This window comes from Nomascus leucogenys, chromosome 5, assembly GCF_006542625.1.
Source record: "Nomascus leucogenys isolate Asia chromosome 5, Asia_NLE_v1, whole genome shotgun sequence".
Classification (NCBI taxonomy): Eukaryota; Metazoa; Chordata; class Mammalia; order Primates; family Hylobatidae; genus Nomascus; species Nomascus leucogenys.
Window position 1 is genome coordinate 22,337,084 of NC_044385.1, and position 19,166 is coordinate 22,356,249.

General features: G+C 38.8%; 1 protein-coding gene across 5 annotated transcripts in view; it reads left to right on the forward strand.

Moving 5' to 3' along the window:
* The window catches only part of ENAH (ENAH actin regulator), a 158,003-nt gene that overhangs the window by 37,507 nt on the left and 101,330 nt on the right, over window positions 1-19,166 (forward strand). The gene's annotated exons all lie outside the window — the stretch shown is intronic.

Below are 19,166 nucleotides of genomic sequence, written 5' to 3' on the forward strand. Positions count from 1 at the left end.
CGTCTGGCTATTCATTTGTATCCTTTAAAATATTAGTATTGGCTGGGCACAGTGGCTTACACCTGTAATCCTAGCACTTTGGGAGGCCGAGGTGGGTGGATCACCTGAGGTCAGGAGTTTGAGACCATCCTTGCCAACATGGTGAAACCCCGTCTCTACTAAAAATACAAAAATTAGCTGTGCATGGTGGTGGGCACCTGTAATCCCAGCTACTTAGGAGGCTGAGGCAGGAGAATCCCTTGAACCCAGTAGGTGGAGGCTGCAGTGAGCAGCGATCGTGCCATTGCACTCCAGCCTGGGTGACAGAATGAGACTCCATCTCAAAAAAAAAAAAAAATCTTTGTAATAAATGGGTAAACATAAGTAAAGTGTTTTCCTGAGTTCTGTGAGCTGCTCTAGCAAATTAAACTCTGAGTAGAGCTTATGGGAACCCTGATTTAGAGCTATTGGGCCAGAAGCACAGGTCACAACCCGGGGCATGAGATTGGCATTAGAAGTTGGGGTGGTCTTCTGGGACTGATCCCTTAACCTATGGGATGTGATGTTATTTCCACATAGTGTCAGAATTGAATTAAATCATAACTCACTTGGTGTCTGCCAGAGAATCTGGTGTCAGAAGTGTGTTGTGTGAGAGTAGAAAAAACACTGTTTTTTTCCCCCTATCTTTAATAATAAAATATGCTATAAAGTGTAGTAGAGCATTATCCTTTATTAGGAAGAGTTTATAATTAGTTATTTTTGTTGTTATGGCTGAACCAGACCTTTGCTTTGTTCTTAGAAAATATCTAGCAAAGTTACACACATTTTCTTTGGTTCAATAAGTGTTGTTTGTTGATCTAGTTGTATATTTAAAAATAGTATTAAAATAAAATATGTGCTTATTACACATAAAATTGACAAACTGAAAAAGTAGAAGGAACAAGTTAATCAACAAATATTTATTATCTTTACAAATATTTATTATTGCCGCCAGGCACTGTTCTCTGCCCTGGGGAAATGGAGTTAAACAAGTCATGTACCCAGGGGGCTTACATTCTCATAGCTGAATGGAGGAGAAGGATGTACCAATAAGTCTGTTATTCTCAGTAAGTGTGAAGAAGGTAAAATGTGTAGTGAGAAAAGATGGGTGGTGAAGGCAAGGCCTAACTTGGTTGGGGTGGTCACGGAAGGCTTCTTAGGGAGGGACATTTGAGTTGCTCTGAAAGATGAGGAGGCAGTCATTGGAGAGCAGGGAGGAGAGTACTCTAAGCAGAAGAGGTCCAAACACCTTGCAATGAAAATGAGCTTGCTTTGTTCAAGGGACAGAAAGTAGGAAGAAAATAGTGTCCGTAGCAAAACCATAGGACACATACTTTGAGTCTTTGTAGATGTATACTTTGGCTTGTATTTATAGAATTTGTATTCTGCTATTTTAATATTTGCTTCATAATATAAACAGTCTTCATTTCATACCTTAGTAAACATTTTTAGTGTTGACACAATTAATTTTGTAAACGTATCATGGTTGACTTACCCATTCCCCAATAGTTTGGCATTTAGATCCCTCCCCCCCTTTTTTTTTTTGCATTATTATAAGTATTACAGTGAGCACTTTGGATATAAAACTTTTTTGCTTCTTACGGTTGGTCCTCAGAAGGCAAAATATAAACTAGGGCAAAGATATGAATTATTTAGTATTTATTGCCAGAATATTTGGCAAAAGCTTTAGTTTATGTTCCAATTACCAAAGTGTAGAGAGTGTTTACTGTATCCTGGCCAGCATTAAGTATTATTTTTGTTTTGAAAATTTTTTTTGCTGTGGGAAAATGCAGATAACATAAAATTTACCATGGTAACCATTTGAAAGTGTACAATTCTGTGGCATTAAATAAATCCATAGTGTTGTGCAACCATTGCCACTATCTACTTCCAGAACTTTTTCATCACCCTAAGTGGAAAACCTTGTACCCACCAAGCAATCATTTCCCAATCCCTGTTCCCCATCAATGCCTGGCAGCCATGAATCTGCTTTCTGTCTCCGTGGATTTGCCTATTCTGGACATTCCATGTAAATGGAATTATATAGTACATGGCCTTTTGTGTCTGGCTTCTGTGACTAAGCATCAAGTTTTCAGGGTTCATCCGTGTCATAGCAGTGTCAGTACGTCTTCCCTTTTTATAGCTAATATTCCATTGTTTGGATATACCACATTTTGATTATTTATTCATCTCTTGATGGACATTGAGTCATTTCCACCATTTGGCTCTTGTGAATAGAGCTGCTCTGAAGATTTAGGTACAAGTATTTGCATACCTGTTTTCAGTTTTTTCAGACATATATCTAGGAGTGGAATTGGCCAGGTTACATGATAGGTAATTTTCCATTTAGCTCATTGAGGACTGGCCAAACTGGTTTCCCCCTTGGCTGCGTGATTTCACATTCTCACCAGCAGTGTATGAGGGTTTTAATTTCTCCATATCCTCACGAATACGTTATTTTTAAATTTTTTGTGTTTTGTTTTTTATGATAGCCATCCTAATGAGTGTGAAGTAGTACTTCATTGTGGTTTTTGATTTTCATTTCCCTAATAACTAAAAATGTTCAGCATCTCTTCATGTGCTTGTTGGCCATTGAGTATTATCTTTTTGTCACGCTGTCACCTGTGCTGGAGTGCAGTGGTGTGAACACAGCTCACTGCAGCCTTGACCTCCTGGGCTCAACTGATCCTCCCACCTCAGCTTCCTGAGTAGCCAGGACCAAAGGTGTGGGCCACCACACCTGGCTAATTAAAATTTTTTTTTTGTCTGGGCATGGTAGCTCACACCTGTAATCCCAGAACTTTGGGATGCTCGAGGCAGGTGGATCACCCGAGGTCAGGAGTTCAAGACCAGCCTGGCCAACATAGTGAAACCCCATCTCTACAAAATATATAAAAATTAACTGGGCGTGGTGACGTGCGCTTGTAATCCCAGCTACTCGGGAGGCTGAGGGAGGAGAATCGCTTGAATCTGGGAGGCAGAGGTTGCAATGACCCGGGATTGAGCCACTGTACCCGAGCCTGGGCAACAGAGCAAGACTCTGTCTCAGTAAATAAATAAATATGTAAATAAATAAATAATTTTTTCTTTTTGTAGAGACAAGGTTGCCCAGGCTGGTCTAGAACTCCCAGGCTCATGCAGTCCTTCCACCTTTGGCTCCCAAAGTGCTGGGATTACAGGGACTATTATCTTTTTTCAACTTGAAATTTTTATTGAAGTATAAGATGTACAGAAAAGGGCACATAGCACCAACTCAGTACACCTGTGTAACCATCACTTTATGCTCTCTTCCAGTCACAGTCTTTCACCAAAGAGTAACCCCATCTGACCCAGAACAGCGTCGATTAGTTTTGCCTGCTTTTGTACTCATGTGAATAGAATCACATAGTACATATTCTGTATCTGCCTTTTTCAGCCTAACGTTAGATCTGTGCCATTCTTCTGTATCATTCATTTTATTCTATTGTGTGAAATACTAGTTTATTCATTCTAAGGTTGATGGACATTTGGACTGGTTGCAGTTTTTGGATCTTATAATGTCATGAATATTCTGCTATTTGTTTTTTCTTGAGCGTGTATGTGGGCCAAATACAGCTTTTGGAGTGGTTGGTTGTACTAGCGTTAAAATGTCGCCATTGGTGTAAATAATTCCTCTACTTTGTTGGCTGTTTCTCTTTTTTTTCTTTTTCTTTTTCTTTTTTTTTTTTTTTTTTTGAGACGGAGTCTTGCTCTGTCACCCAGGCTGGAGTGCAGTGGCGCAGTCTTGGCTCACTGCAAGCTCCGCCTCCCGGGTTCACGCCATTCTCTTGCCTCAGCCTCTCCGAGTAGCTGGGACTACAGGCGCCCGCCACCACGCCCGGCTAATTTTTTGCATTTTTTAGTAGAGACGGGGTTTCACCGTGGTCTCGATCTCCTGACCTCGTGATCCGCCCGCCTCGGCCTCCCAAAGTGCTGGGATTACAAGTGTGAGCCACCGCGCCCGGCCTTTTTTTTTTCTTTTAATTTTAGTTCTGTTTAGGCATGGAGAAGTTGTAAGTGGTTTTTTTTTTGTTCATTTATTTGGTTAGTTTTAAGTTTGGATTATGACCCCTTCATCCAGAGTTTTGAAATTAGAAGTCAGCTCTCTGAGTCACATAATCTTGGTATGAAGTTTAAGATGAATGAAATGCAAGCATACTTGAAAAAAAGAGAATATTTTTTTACTGGGGACCTGTCATTCTTTTCTTTTCTTACCAAATGTTAAGAGTATCCCCCAATATTTTTACAGTAATTATAAAATCACAAATTTATTATAACCCCACAGTAGTTCCTAGAGACTAATTGGAACAGAAAGCAATATTGTTTTAATTGTTTGGTCTTTGAGCTCTAGGAACCTTCTATATCTTTTCTTATTTTCTTTTAAAATTACAAAATAATGCATACACATTATAAAAAATTTGAAAATTATGTAAGGAAATCAAAATAATGCCACTACTTGAGAGAAAACCACTTTAGTATGTACACTTTCTGTTTGTTTTTAGGCAATACTAGTTTTTTTTTTATTGAACATAATGTTCTATAATGTGATTTCCCCTAAATATACTGTGAATACTTTCCTCTGTAATTAAATATTATTCTAAAGCATGGGTTTAAAAAATTAGACCATGATTTAAAAATTTAATTTTTATCAAAGTGGTATACATGTACATATTAATAATTTATAAAGTCATGTAGTTTTACAAGACTAATAAAAAAAGTAGGCCGGGCACGGTGGCTCATGCCTGTAATCCCAGCACTTTGGGAGGCTGAGGCAGGCAGATCACTTGAGGCCAGGAGTTCAGACCAGCCTGGCCAACATAGCAAAACCCCATCTGTACTAAAAATATAAAAAACTAGCTGGGCATGGTGGCGCATGCCTATACGTATCCCAGATACTCAGGAGGCTGAGGCATGAGAACCACTTGAACCTGAGAGGTGGATGTTGCAGTGAGCCGAGATGGTGCCACTGCATTCCAGCCTGGGCGACAGAGACTCCATCTCAAAAAAAAAAAAAAAAAAAAATCCATTCCCTTTCCTGCTAGAATCCAGCTCTCAAGAGGAACCACTATCAGCATTGACATGTTTCTTTGGTAGTTTTTTATTTCCAGATAACATGTTTAAACTAACCTTTTTTGACTCTTTCAGTTTTAGATTTATCTTTTGACTTGCCATGATGGAAGATAGTGGTTTAGCTGTTTTACATTTTCTCCTCCCCACGATGCATACTTTCCATCTTCTCTATATGGTTATGTAACCAATTTTGGTTAATCAAAGTTTATATAACTATTCACATTGGAGCCATGCTGTGTACTATTTTAATATGGTTAATTTTTTTTTTTTTTGAAACAGCTTTTTGTTTTAGCTGGATTTAATGAATCTTTGTGTTTGTTTTCCATGCATTCATCACTTACTCAGCTCAGACTATCCTACTAAAGTTTAACTCTCCTTTTAATATAATAAACACATCAGGTAATCTTTCAGTTTCTTTTTGTTTTTTATTTTGGATACCTCTAACTTTGTGTTCCAGTTGAACTGATTGCCTTCTTGGCTTGCTTCCTGGAGTGGGATTTTTACCATTTTCATGGGAATTCTTTCAGCCTTATTCTGTTGCTTTTCATTGTAGCTCCCTTAGAAATGAAGCATGGGAAGCAAATTCTTTGAGACTTAGAATATTTAAGAATATCTATTAGAGCCTACTCTTGATAGATAACTTGGCTGTATTTACAAGTCAAGGTTGGAAATTATTTTTCTTCAAAATTTTGAAGGCATTACTCAAGTGACTTGTTTCTAGAGTTGCTCAGAAAAGTCTGATGTCATTTTGATTCCAAGACCCCCTTCCCCCCCTTTTTTTTTTGAGACAGAGTCTCGCTCTGTCGCCCAGGCTGGAGTGCAGTGGTGTGATCTCTGCTCACTGCAACCTCCGCCTCCCGGGTTCAAGCGATTTTCCTGCCTCAGCCTCCTGAATAGTTGGGATTACAGGCGCCTGCCACCACGCCCAGCTAATTTTTGTATTTTTAGTAGAGACGGGGTTTTACTATGTTGATCAGGCTGATCTCGAGCTCCTGACCTCAGGTAATCCGCCCGCCTCTGCCTTTCAAAGTGCTCGGATTACAGGCGTGAGCCACAATGCCCGGCCTCCAAGACCTTTATGAGAAAGCTGTTTTTTTCTTTCTGGAAACCTTTAGGATCTTCTCTTATTCCTGGTGTTCTGAAATTTTATAATGATATTTCTTAATGTGAGCCTTTGTTAAAAAAAAAAAAAAACGTCCGTTGTGCTGTGCCCTTGATGGATCTTTTTATTCTAGAAACATATGCCCTTCAGTACTTAGAAAGTTGTTTCTTTGGTAATGGACTCTGAAAAGGGAGAACTGCTTGTTAGGAGGTTTTTGGGTCTTCTGAATTCTTTTATCTACTCTTTGCTGTCTGATTTTGTCTTTTTTTTTTTTCTGTTCTTTATTTTCCAACTCCTTTATTGGATTTAAAGTTTCTGCTGTCTTTAATTTGAAAAGCTTTTGTTCTATGAATGTTTCTTTTAATCATTCTTATTTCATGGATGCGTATCTTTTTTTCAACCCTTTGAGGATATTATGATTCTGTTCCTTGCGTAGTTTCTTTTTTTCCCTTGCTCTGTTTTGATTCCTATCTTTCAAATTAAAGGTTTTCTTAAATGTTTGATGTTGCTTGCCTGTCTGTTCAGACTTAAGCCTGAGGCTTTTAAAAAAGTTTTTATTTTTAAAGCAAGTTGGGAAGTCTTTCCATGGTATGGGCCTGTGACATGGTCTTCCTCTCTGAGGGATGAACTGGTGAATCTGGCTTTCCGTGGGGACCCTCAGCTGTCAGTGTCTCCAGGTCTCTCTTTTTTAGGCTGTTTTGTTTTCCTGTCTAAGCTTGACTGCAGAATTCTGTGGTGAATTGGGGAAAAGGAGGGTGGTGGGTGGGTGGGTGGTTAGTTATCATTCGGTATTTAGGCTTGCATTTAATTCCCATCATACCTCCCTCAGAATGCCTTTGTTTATAGTCTCTCCTGTGTAAACTTCCCAGAGTAATGGGCTGAGTGTCTGATGGCATTGTTTGGGTTATGATATCTGGGATTTTGATGAATGGCTCCTTATCTAGAGTTTCAACCAGGGTTTTTTTTTTTTTTTGCCCCCTCTGCTCTGGATTCCTGAACTTTTCTAGGCTTTATTCTTGGTACATTCCCTCAGTAATTCTGCTAGACAGTTTCTGTTTTCTTCAGTCTACTAAGTCAGTTACCTCTAATCCGTCTGCTTTTCAGCTTTCAAAACTGTGCTTATATCTAGAGCAAGCTTGTCCAACCCATGGCCTGTGGGCCACATGTGGCCCAGGATGGCTTTGAATGTGGCCCAACACAAATTCGTAAACTTTCTTAAAACATGAGATTTTTGTTCTGCGATTTGTTTTTTTTAAGCTCATCAGCTGTCGTTGGTGTTAGTGTATTTTATGTGTGGCCCAAGTCACTTCTTCCAGTGTGGCCCAGGGAAGCCAAAAGATTGCACACTCCTGATCTAGAGTCTGCTGTAGTGTCCTCTTCTGTTTGTTGTAGTCTCTGCATTTATAAATTATTTATTATTTAGTGTTGGACTTGTAAGAAACACTCTGCTCCACTCTGCCGAGGAAAGTGTGAGCTGTTGTGGTGAGGCCTTCCCAGGTCTGTGTGCCTGGCACTCTCAGCTGCGTTATTCAGGACCTTGGGGTGTGCGTAGTTATTTTATTGGATTTGTATGAGAAGGACTAGTTTTGTGATTGGTTAAGTTTATTGAAAATTGACTTTTTTTTTTTTTTTTTTTGAGACAGAGTCTTGCATTGTCCCCCAGGATGGAGTGTAGTGGCGCTATGTTGGCTCACTGCAATCCCTGCCTCCTGGGTTCAAGGGATTCTCCTGCCTCAGCCTCCTGAGTAGCTGGGACTACAGGTGCACGCCACCACGTCCAGCTAGTTTCTATATTTTTAGTAGAGATGAGGTTTTGCCATGTTGGCTAGGCTGGTCTCCTGGCCTCAACTTGGCCTCCCAAAGTGTTAGAATTATAGGCGTGAACCACTGCATCTGGCCAAAAGTTGACTTATTTTGAATGGACTACATTATAGCTTAACTAGATTCTACGAGTGCTTATCACTAATATGTTAAAATATCGTAATTCCTTTTTTTTTTTTTTTGAATTGGAGTCTTGCTCTGTGTTGCCCAGGCTGGAGTGCAGTGGTGCGTTCTCAGCTCACTGCAGCCTCTGCCTCCTAGGTTCAAGCAGTTCTCCTGCCTCAGCCTCCCGAGTAGCTGGGATTACAGGTGCCTGCCACCACGCATGGCTAATTTTTATATTTTTAGTAGAGATGGGGTTTTGCCGTGTTGGCCAGGCTGGTCTCGAACTCCTGAACTCAGATGATCCACCTGCCTCAGCCTTCCAAAATGCTGGGATTACAGGCATGAGCCACTGCACCCAGCCAAAATATGATAATTCTAATAGGTCACATTCAGGTGTATTTTTTAAATGGTCTAATATAACATTAAAAGTATTTGTGAAAAATTCCATTTTGGTATTTTAAGCATAATCTATCCAAAAGGAACATTAAAAAATAATAATAAAAGGGGAATGTGAGGTTTAGGTTTTTAAGATGTTCAGTATTTTTAGGTAAGAGTGTTGTAGTAGTTTGCTAGGGCTGCCATGACAAAATACCACAGACTGGGTGGCTTAAACAATACTTTCCTCACAATTTTGGAGGCTAGAAGGTCAAGGTGTTGGCAGGGTTGGTTCCTTCTGAGGCCTCTTTCTTGGCTTGCAGATGGCTCTCCTCTCTCTGTCCACAGTGATCTTCCCTCTGTGTGTGTCCTAATCTTGTCTTCTTATAAGGGCACCATTCATACTGGATTAGGGCCCACCTGTATACTCAGTTTACCTCAGTTACCTCTTTAAGGCCCTGTCTTCAAATACAGTCACATTCTGAGGTAATGGGGGTAAGGATTTTCACATGTGAATTCGGTGGGTGTTGGAGGGGCACAGCTCAGCACATAACAAATATTTTTATTATCTCATGCATTTAAAGGAGTATCATTTCTGATACACTTCAGAAAGGAATGTGTTAGTGTGATGAAGTGGAAATAGCTTGGACATTGTAGTCAGACAGGTAGGCCTGGTTTGAACTCTAGCCTTGCCTCTTAATAGTTCCCTAAATTTTTGTAACTTCTCTGAGACTTGCTTCCAAATCTGTGAACTGGGAGTAACTGTACATCACAGAGTGATGGTAAGAAATTAAGGACGATGTATGTTAAAAGTTCCTGACATCGAGTTGACTTCTAAATGTTATGTTCTTACTGGTCTTTTCTCTCCCCCACCCCCCAAAGTAGTGTTTTGTATCTTTCCCCCTTATTTAATATCAGAAGGTGTCAATTTCGAGTATAGATATATATCATTTTAAAATTGCTTAGTCTTTCTATTCACAAGTGGTTGAATATCAGCAGATTCTTAAGATTCGATCTACAAATGTATTTACCCAGTCGCTTGTCAGAATTTCCAATCATCATGTAATTCAGTTTAACATTTTACATACTTTTAAGTGAAACCTACAGAAGTGTAATCTGCTGAGTCAGTGGATATTCACGTTTCAAAGTCTCTTGATGCATAAGGACAAGAGCCTTTGCTTTTTATCAACAAGATATGAGGATGCCCTTTTCCCACTCTAACATTACATTTCTCCTAAGAATCAAAGTCTAAAAGGATATCTTGTTTATTTAACTTGCATTTCTTTACTAGCTAGCTTTAATGTTTTTCATATCTTTATCAGCCCTCTCTAAATCTTTTATCAGTTGTCCTTGTTTTGGTTGGTTGTTTTTGTTTGAGACAGGGTCTTGCTGTGTCGCCTAGGCTGGAGTACAGTGGCGCAATCTCTGCTTACTGCAACCCCTGCCTCATGGGCTTAAGCGATTCTCCTGCCTCAGCCTCCCAAGCAGCTGGGACTACAGGTGCCCACCACCATGCCTGGCTAATTTTTTTTTTTTTTTTTTTTTTGAGACGGAGTCTCGCTCTGTCGCCCAGGCTGGAGTGCAGTTGCGCAATCTCGGCTCACTGCAAGCTCCGCCTCCCGGGTTCACGCCATTCTCCTGCCTCAGCCTCTCCGAGTAGCTGGGACTACAGGCGCCCGCCACCACGCCCGGCTAATTTTTTTTTTTGTATTTTTAGTAGAGACGGGGTTTCACCATAGTCTCCATCTCCTGACCTCGTGATCCGCCTGCCTCGGCCTCCCAAAGTGCTGGGATTACAAGCGTGAGCCACCGCGCCCGGCCTTTTTTTTTTTTTTTTTTTTTTTTTTTTTTTTGTAGAGACGGGGTTTTACCATGTTGGCCAGGCTGGTCTTGAACTCCTGACCTCAAGTGATCTGCCCGCCTCGGCCTCCTAAAGTGCTGGGATTACAGGCGTGAGCCACTGCGCCTGGCCACACTTGTACAATTTTAAAATATTGGTTTTTTCTAGTGGATAAGGCACACAATATGTAGTCTCCCTTTGTTTAATAGCTGTCTGGGACATATTTTCCCACCTATTTACCCCCATTTATATTAAGCCCTCATTTTCCTCCTTTAGCTCTGCCTGCCTGTTCTCCCTCAGCAAGACATTGACATTTTCCAAAGTTAAGAGAAACAGTAATAACTTCACTGAATAAAAATAGTGAGAGGGCCTGGACTTTAATTATGCCCAGAATACCTCCTAAGAGTGTTATTTTCAAAATCAAAGTGATAAGGAATTTTGGTTTTTATGTCTGCCACTGAAAGTAGGTTGTTTAAATTTGAGTTTAATTAGTAGAATGACAGTGTTATTACTCATAGTGTGTACTGTTATTAAAGATTCTTTGGCATACATGCAAGTTTTTGCTTATTAGAAGTTTCTAGTCGAAATTATAGTACTCACAAAAGGTTTTGAATAAATAAGATTTAGAATGAGTGACCCCTGAAAACCTGGTATGCAAAAGGCTACTGGGTAATAATTTCATTAATTTTATACAACACATGTGTGATCACCATACTCTTTTTGTTCCCTATGGTTAATTCTAAGTGATCAGCAATTTTTATTCTGACCATTTAAACCCATAGCCATTAGCTACTTAAATTTGTGAAATTCTTTGTAGTGATTTCAGTTTTACAAGTTTGTATCTTGGCTGATGCTCTCATGTTGAAAACTTTACATTTGGTAGATACCAGTGTTTTTCGTAATGTACTTTTTCACAGTCCTTCTGATTGATTTCAAAGTGTTGTCTTTGAAAATAAACATGACTCATAGCACTTGGGTAGCCAGAGCATGCCTGTAATGAATGCCTCTGTGCATTTTGAGGCTGTGGTAGAATAAACATAGCAGTTCCTTTCCTTTCTGAAATGGAAGTTTGATACTAGTGCTGAATTTAAAGATGAACAGAGCGTAGTTTTGGAGAAAGAGAAAAGCACGGTTATATTTGCAGGTACACTTTTTTCTAACTTTCATTGACTGTTTTTGAGTGTTAATGTGTAATTATTAAATTAATAAAAGTAATTTATAGAAGCTGCAAATTACCATATTTCAATTTATTTCAGGGGTTATTCTTTTAATAATTTAGGAACTTTAAAATATGTATCTCAAACTATATAATAAAGAGCCATCTGTGTAGTTAAACTTTCGAGCTTTTAAGAAGTTATACGTATACTTCTAAATATTTGCTTAATTATTTATTTTTACTTAGGGAGAATGACTTTTTAAAGGTTGAGCCTTCACATTTTGGATAGCTAAGAACTATTAACAAATTTCTATTGTTTTTGCCATTGATTTGTGGGTACTTTTTAATCCTTTATTATCATTTAGTTCTTTGTGTCCCAGAGTAAGTTCTCATTTAGTTCTATTTGGGCATTTGCTTTTGTGCTCATATCTTTTACTGTTGGCTATACTTCATAGTATGTTTTAATATCTGGTCAAGCAAGTTTTTTTTTTTTTTTTGAGGTTGATTTAGCTGTTGGTCAGCCTTTATTTTAGCATGAACATTTTAGGCTGTTTATTGAATTCTTTAAAGAATCAAACTGGCAATTTGAGATGGCATTACATTTATAGATTAATTTTGGTGGAGAAATGTTATTCTATTTGTGGATTGTTTTGGTTCTTCCAGATACATGATGATGTCATCGGCAGCAGTGACAGTTTTATCTCTTTCTTTTCAAATGTTACACTCTTATTTTTTACAGTTAGAGGTATCCTACTAAAGTTTAACTCTCCTTTTAATATAATAAACACATCATGCATTCATCACTTACTCAGCTCAGACTACCTACCATGGTTTAGTAATATAAATGTTTAGGGTATGTGAGAAAAAGAATGTATCCCTGTCCACTGGGATGTATTTCTTTGACCTAAGGAAGTGTAGGTCATTGCTTTTAGGCCTTTCTTTTTTAATGTAAGTATTTTGTAATTGGAACCTTCTCTTTTTTTTTTTTTTGAGAGATGGAGTCTCGCTCTGTCGCCCAGGCTGGAGTGCAGTGGCACGATCTTGGCTCACTGCAAGCCCCGCCTCCCAGGTTCACGCCATTCTTCTGCCTCAGCCTCCCAAGTAGCTGGGACTACATGCGTCTGCCACCACGCCCGGCTAAGTTTTTGTATTTTTAGTAGAGATGGGGTTTCACTGCGTTAGCCAGGATGGTCTCAATCTCCTGACCTCGTGATCCGCCCACCTCAGCCTCCCAAAGTGCTGGGATTACAGGCGTGAGCCACCGCGCCTGGCCGTAATTGGAACCTTCTGTTTGTACTGTTGAGGACTTGAATTTTTTTGCTTATATTTTGTCTGCTTGATCTATCAGTCTGAACAGAGTTGATTAAGAGTAATTGTTTTTTCTCTGACAGTTCTGTTAATTGTTGAATATATTTTAAGACCTGTTGTTTGAAGTGGGTAGATATATTCTGTTGTCATTTTCATCAGTATATAGCCTCTTCTTCATGTATTTTTAAATCCCTTTTAATTTGCCTTTTTTGGGGAAAAATTTCAGACCTTTAAGAATGTTGTAAGAATGTTACAAAGAAAATTGTTTTGCTCATCATACAGATTTACCAATTAATATTCTTTCTTTTTTTTTTTTTAGTCTTTTTTATTTCCTGGTAAATGTTTAAAGCTATATATTTTCCTCTTAAATCTCCCAGGCTGCAGTGCAGTGTTGTGATCATAGCTTACTGCAGTTTTGAGCCCAAATGGTCCTCCCACCTCATTCCCCCCAGTAGCTGGGGCTACAGGCGCACACCACATACATGCCTGGCTAATTTTTTAATTTTTTTGTAGAAATAGAGTCTCACCTTGTTGCCCAGGCTGGTCTTGAACCCTTGGGCTCAAGCAGTCCTCCCACCTCAGCTTCTCAAAGTGCTCAGATCACAGGCATGAGCTACTATGCTCAGCCTTTTCTAACTTAAGAAGGAAGCTTACTTAGGTCGTTGCTTTTAGGCCTTTGTATTAGGTTGGTGGAAAAGTGATTGTGTTTTTTGCCATTAAATGTGGCAAAACTGCAATTACTTTTGCACCAACCCAACATAAGGATTTAAAACTATAAATTTCCCATTAAACATTACTTTAGCTGCATCTATTTTTTTTCTTATTTATTATTATTTTTTAGACAGAGTCTGACTGTTGCCCAGGCTGGAGTGCAGTGGCACCAACATGGCTCACTGCAGCCTTGACCTCCTGGGCTCAAGTGGTCCTCCCGCCTCAGTCTCCCGAATAGCGGTCTTACTCATTTTCTACGTGTGTTGAGTGCACCATTTGAGAGTTAGTCACAGTGTTAGTCCATTTTGTGTTGCTCTAAAGAAATAGCTGAGACTAGGTAAGTTATAAAGAGAAGAGGTTTAATTGGCTCACGGTTCTGCAGGCTTTACAGGAAGTGTGGTGCCAGTATCTGGTTGGTTTCTTGTGAGGCCTCAGGGAGCTTTTTACTCATGGCAGAAGGTGAAGTGGGAGTAGGCATGTCACATAGGGAGAGAGAAGAGGAGGACCCAGGCTCTGTTAAATAACCAGCATTCCTAGCTCTCAAGTGAGCTGACAGACCAAGAACTTACTTTATTACTACAGGGAGGGTGCCAAGCCATTCCTAGGGATCCTCCCCCATGATCCAGACAGCTTCCTCCAGGTCCCACCTCCAATAAAGGGGTCACTTTTTTTTTTTTTAGATGGAGTCTCGGCCCTGTTGCCCAGGCTGGAGTGCAGTGGTGCAATCTTGGCTCATGGCAACCTCTGCCTCCGGGGTTCAAGCGATTCTCCTGCCTCAGCCTTCTGAGTAGCTGGGATTACAGGCGCCTGGCTAATTTTTTTGAATTTTTAGTAGAGACAGGGTTTCACCATGTTGGTCCGGCTGGTCTTGAACTCCTGACCTCAGGTGATCTCTCCGCCGCGGCCTCCCAAAGTGCAAGGATTACAGGTGTGAGCCACCGTGCCCAGCCGGCAATCACATTTTAACTTGAGGTTTAACATGCAAACCATTTAAGTCACAGCACTTTACTCCGCAGTGTGAATAATACAGGCATTCTCCTACATAATCACAGTACAGTTATCATACTCTGGAAATTGAATATCATGTAATATACTTTCCATACCCAGATTTTCTTAGATTCCCAATGATATTTCTTACTGTCCTTCTCCCTTTAGCCTTCCTCTTTCTCCATTCAGGATTCTACCATTACATTTCATTTTTATGTCTCTTCATTCTCTCTTTAGCTTTGTTTTTCTTTCTTGATGTTGCCACTTTTAGGTGGCCAGGCCAGTTGTTTTATAAAAAGATCTGTTCTCTTTGATATGTTTCATTTTGGATTTGTTTCGTTGTTTTTGCGTGAATGGATTCAGGCTAAATATTTTTGGACAGGACTATTTATTCTATTACCTAGTGATGTGTTCTTTTCAGTCCATCATCTGGAGGCCCCTGATGGCAGTTTTCCCAATATTGGGAAATTAAGTTTGATTATTTTGTTAAGGTAGTATCCACCAGATCTCTCCATTTTAAAGACATCCTTTTCCCTAATTACTCAGTGGACTGTAGAGTGATGCTTTGAAACTGAATAACTAACACTCCCTAACTCAGTGATTTAGCACCCATTGATTTTTTTTTCCTGAATCAAATATTATTATAGTAGTTTTAAGTGGTGATTTTCCATTTCTATTCTTTTGTTAGCTGCCATTCTTCTATAATTTTGTCTTTATATTTTACTGGGCGCTAAGATTGCTATTCCAGCTTTCCTTTGTCTTTTACACCTTTTCCCATTCTTTTATTTTTTGTCCATCCCTTTTTGTCCTGTTTTCCAATAGATGGATAGAATTTTCTTTCTCTGGTTTAAAGGTTATACATTTTTGTGTGTGTGTGTATTCTTAGCCATTTGCCCTTAAAACATAGAGATGTTTATTCCTGTTGATTAAAAAAACTTAATAATGTTACTATCTTCTCTTTAATAAGATAGGTACTTTATTTCATTCTGTGTTCTTGGGCGAGGTCACCCCTCACACGGTCAAGTTGATGTTAATCTAGAATTTTTAGTTTTTTAAATTATGGATATACTTTTTGTCTTTTCCTTTTTCTTTCACTCTGTCTGTATTTGTGCTTCCCCCCTTTACTCTCTTTCCCTTCATTCCTTCTTTCTCACTTTCCTGTTCTATTTTTCACTCTTGGGTAGATTATCTTTTAGAAAACAGCAAGATATTATATAATTTACTTTATGTTCTCTTTCCAAATGATTAAAGTAATAATTAAAAATTTTTGATATGTGTGTATGCAAGGATAGGAATCTTCTTGTAAGTGGAAGAACTCTACCACACGCTTGAGTCGTTAGTGTTTAAACACTGGAAAGTGGCTTTAGGTCCAGCTGGGTGCTCTGAAGAAGGTAGGTTTCTTCAGTTCTTTACGTTAACTGTCTTCTTACCTTAAAAAAGGAGTGAAGAATACTGACTTTGCAGAGGTTTTGTGAGGATTCCGGTAACATAGAAGCATAGAACTAGAAAAGAATATTAATATTTGCAGAAAAAGAGAAACTCTTAAAATGTCATTGATTAGAAAGTAAGAATTTAAATAAAAAGTTAAACAGGTTGATTTCAGATCTAGCTCTCAGTAGAATATGATCTTAAGTAGGCCTTATGCATCATCTATTAATATTTTGTTCTGTTTCAGTGTAGCAAAAGAAGAAAAATACTCTTTTTTGTTTTTCTGGCCCAGGATTCAATTCACATGGCACATTGGGTTTCATTGTCACATCTCTTTAGTGTCTTTTTTTTTTTTTTTTTTTTTTTTTTTTTTTTTTTTTTTTTTGAGATGCTCTTGCACTGTCACCCAGGCTGGAGGGCAGTGGCGCAGTCATGGCTCACTGCAGCCCCTACCTCCCGGGGTTCAAGTGATCCTCCTGTCTCGGGCTCCTGAGTAGCTGGGACTACAGGTGTGTACCACCATGCCCAGCTAATTTTTAAATTTGTAGAAACAGAGTCTTTCTATATTACTCAAGCTGGTCTTGAATTCCTGGGCCCAAGAGGTCCTCTTGCCTCGGCCTCTCAAGGTGTTGAGATTATAGGTGTGAGCCACCACGCCTGGCCTTCTTTGTGTCTTTTAATATAGAACAGTTCCTCAGTCTTAACATAGATATTTTTAATGAATAACGACTATTTTGTCTAACATCTGCCACTTTAGGTTATATTTTATTTCAGTATTGACCATGTTCCAAGGCACCACCATTATGAAACATGGAGACTCATGATTTAATATGGTGTTAATGTTTAAATTCTTATATTTTACCATGGGTAGAATACTTGGTTCACGACGGAATGGAAACATAAATAATAGGCTATTTTGGGTATACGTCCTACATGTAGGATTGATGTTCAGTATTTGACTTGAAGGCTTTTATTTTCTTTTTGAAAAGTATGGGCAAAAGAAGGGGAGAGGTGGGAAGGGGGTTTAGAAGTCTTCTATCCTAGATCTCATCAGAATGACAGAAACAGTACACCTAACAGCTGTGGCCACTTGTTCAATTTATTTGCCATTTTTATCCCACTGGTCAGATGTTTTAATTTTCATTTGAACATTTAAAGAAAGTTTTGAAGTCTTAAGATGTCAGCTGTGTGTAAGGGGTAGACTGTCCAACTGCAGATAAACAGTAGTTTTTAACCCTTCACTGCCCAAGTTGTACCTGTATTGCCTGATTATGATGTTTTTATTTTGTGGCTATCAGTAAAATCAAGTTTTCAAAGTGTATTTCTAGAATAAATAAAACTTCATAGAAACATTACAATGGATTTAGAGCAATGTATGTATGCTAAATCACTCTTTTCAGGCTTAATAATTGGAGAAGAATATTTCTAGTCTTCCATTGTTGTGGCATAATTTAAATGCTATTTGAGGAGTATAGTTAAACTTGAACAGAGTACTTTGGAAGCCATTTTTTTTTCCCTTCCTCCTTCTTAATCAGAAGCTGTTTAGTTTTACTATGGCTATATGTGGTCCTCCTAGTTTTGTAATAAGGCCGGTGTAATTTCAGGAACCCTTTTGTTTAAGAGATGAGGACATTGAAAACCAGAGAGGGCTAAACTCAACTTGAGTCCTGACTCTTTGCTGATTAAGTGCTAGTTCTGACTGGTAGAAGGATCAGTCAGGTGGGTTTGCCTGGCAGGCTTACCCTAAGTAAAATATAAATTCCTGATTATCACTAAGGGGGGAAAATATCTGAAAATTCGGTTTTTCAATGAAGAGTACTTTGTGTTAGACATAGCTGTCTGTCTCACTAGCAACGGGATTTCCAGGGTAGAGTATTAAAGGTATCATGAGTCTTTCCCAGCTAAGCAGCTTATGAGGTCAGTCAAGGAATAAAAAAATAAGCCAGCTTCAGAAGAGTCTTTCTTTGTTATTAGAAAAGTTGTGGGAGGCCATAGAATTATGTCAAGATGCTGAGAAAACTATAGTTTCTAAATTTTTAACCAAAAGGGTATCCTTTTTAGTAGTAGGGAAATAATAATAATAAAAAATGCTTAAGTTCAGTTGCAGACATTGCGTATCTTGAGGAAAAAAGAGGACACTTCTAAAATTAAAATATAGCCCATAACATTTTTATTTTTTATGAATTGGATTACTCATCATTTTGAATGTTGCCTTCTGCTAAATTACTCCTTTAGCATGAATTAACTGTATTCTTTTTCAGTCATATTCCTAAATGTTAGATGAAATTCATTTAATGTTTTGAACTTTATATTTTTAGCTATACTATAAAGATTACACAGCTGTTGCTTGGAGATGTATGTGAATTACTTGGAGCAGTAGGATCATGATTTGGGTCCTATGCCAGCTGATAGTCAGCTGCTACAAATGAAGAGATCCTAACACATGGGAATAAAAATTCTTAAAGGGTATGAATATCATATTTTAAAATGTTCTGGGTAGTGCCTGCCCTTGTTTTAGGCACCTAACTATTTGTCATGACATACCACATTTCATGATTAGGAGACTGGCTTTAGGTTTTCTGTTGGAGAGCTGAGAGTATTCTCCCCTCATTTTGATAGCAGTTAGAGTAACTGAGACCAGCTACTCCTGTCAAGATGAATTGCATTAACCAACTTCAGCTTTTGTATTTCATTTGATAATTTTTTTTTTTTTTTTTGAGACGGAGTCTCACTCTGTTGCCCAGGCTAGAGTGCAATGGTGTAATCTCAGCTCACTGCAACCTCCGCCTCCCGCGTTCAAGTGATTCTCCTGCCTCAGCCTCCTGAGTAGCTGGGATTACAGGTGTATGCCACCACGCCTGGCTAATTTTTGTATTTTTAGTAGAGCCGAGGTTTCACCATGTTGGTCAGGCTGGTCTCGAACTCCTGACCTTGCGATCCACCTGTCTTGGCCTCCCAAAGTGTTGGGATTACAGGCTTGAGTCACCGTGCCTGGGCTGATTAAAATTTACCTAAATACTTAGATTCTTCGTGCCATGGTTGATTTAGTAGTTTTAAGATTGAGTTGCTCCCAAGCTACAATTAAACAGCTCCGATACTGTATATCTATTTTTTTCTTGATTGTATTAATTCTGTGTTTATTGAGAGCATATGTAGTTTCTAACCTTCATTGATTATGCTCTTAGCAAAGCTGTCTATAAAGTATTTTGTGCTTATAGCAAAGATGT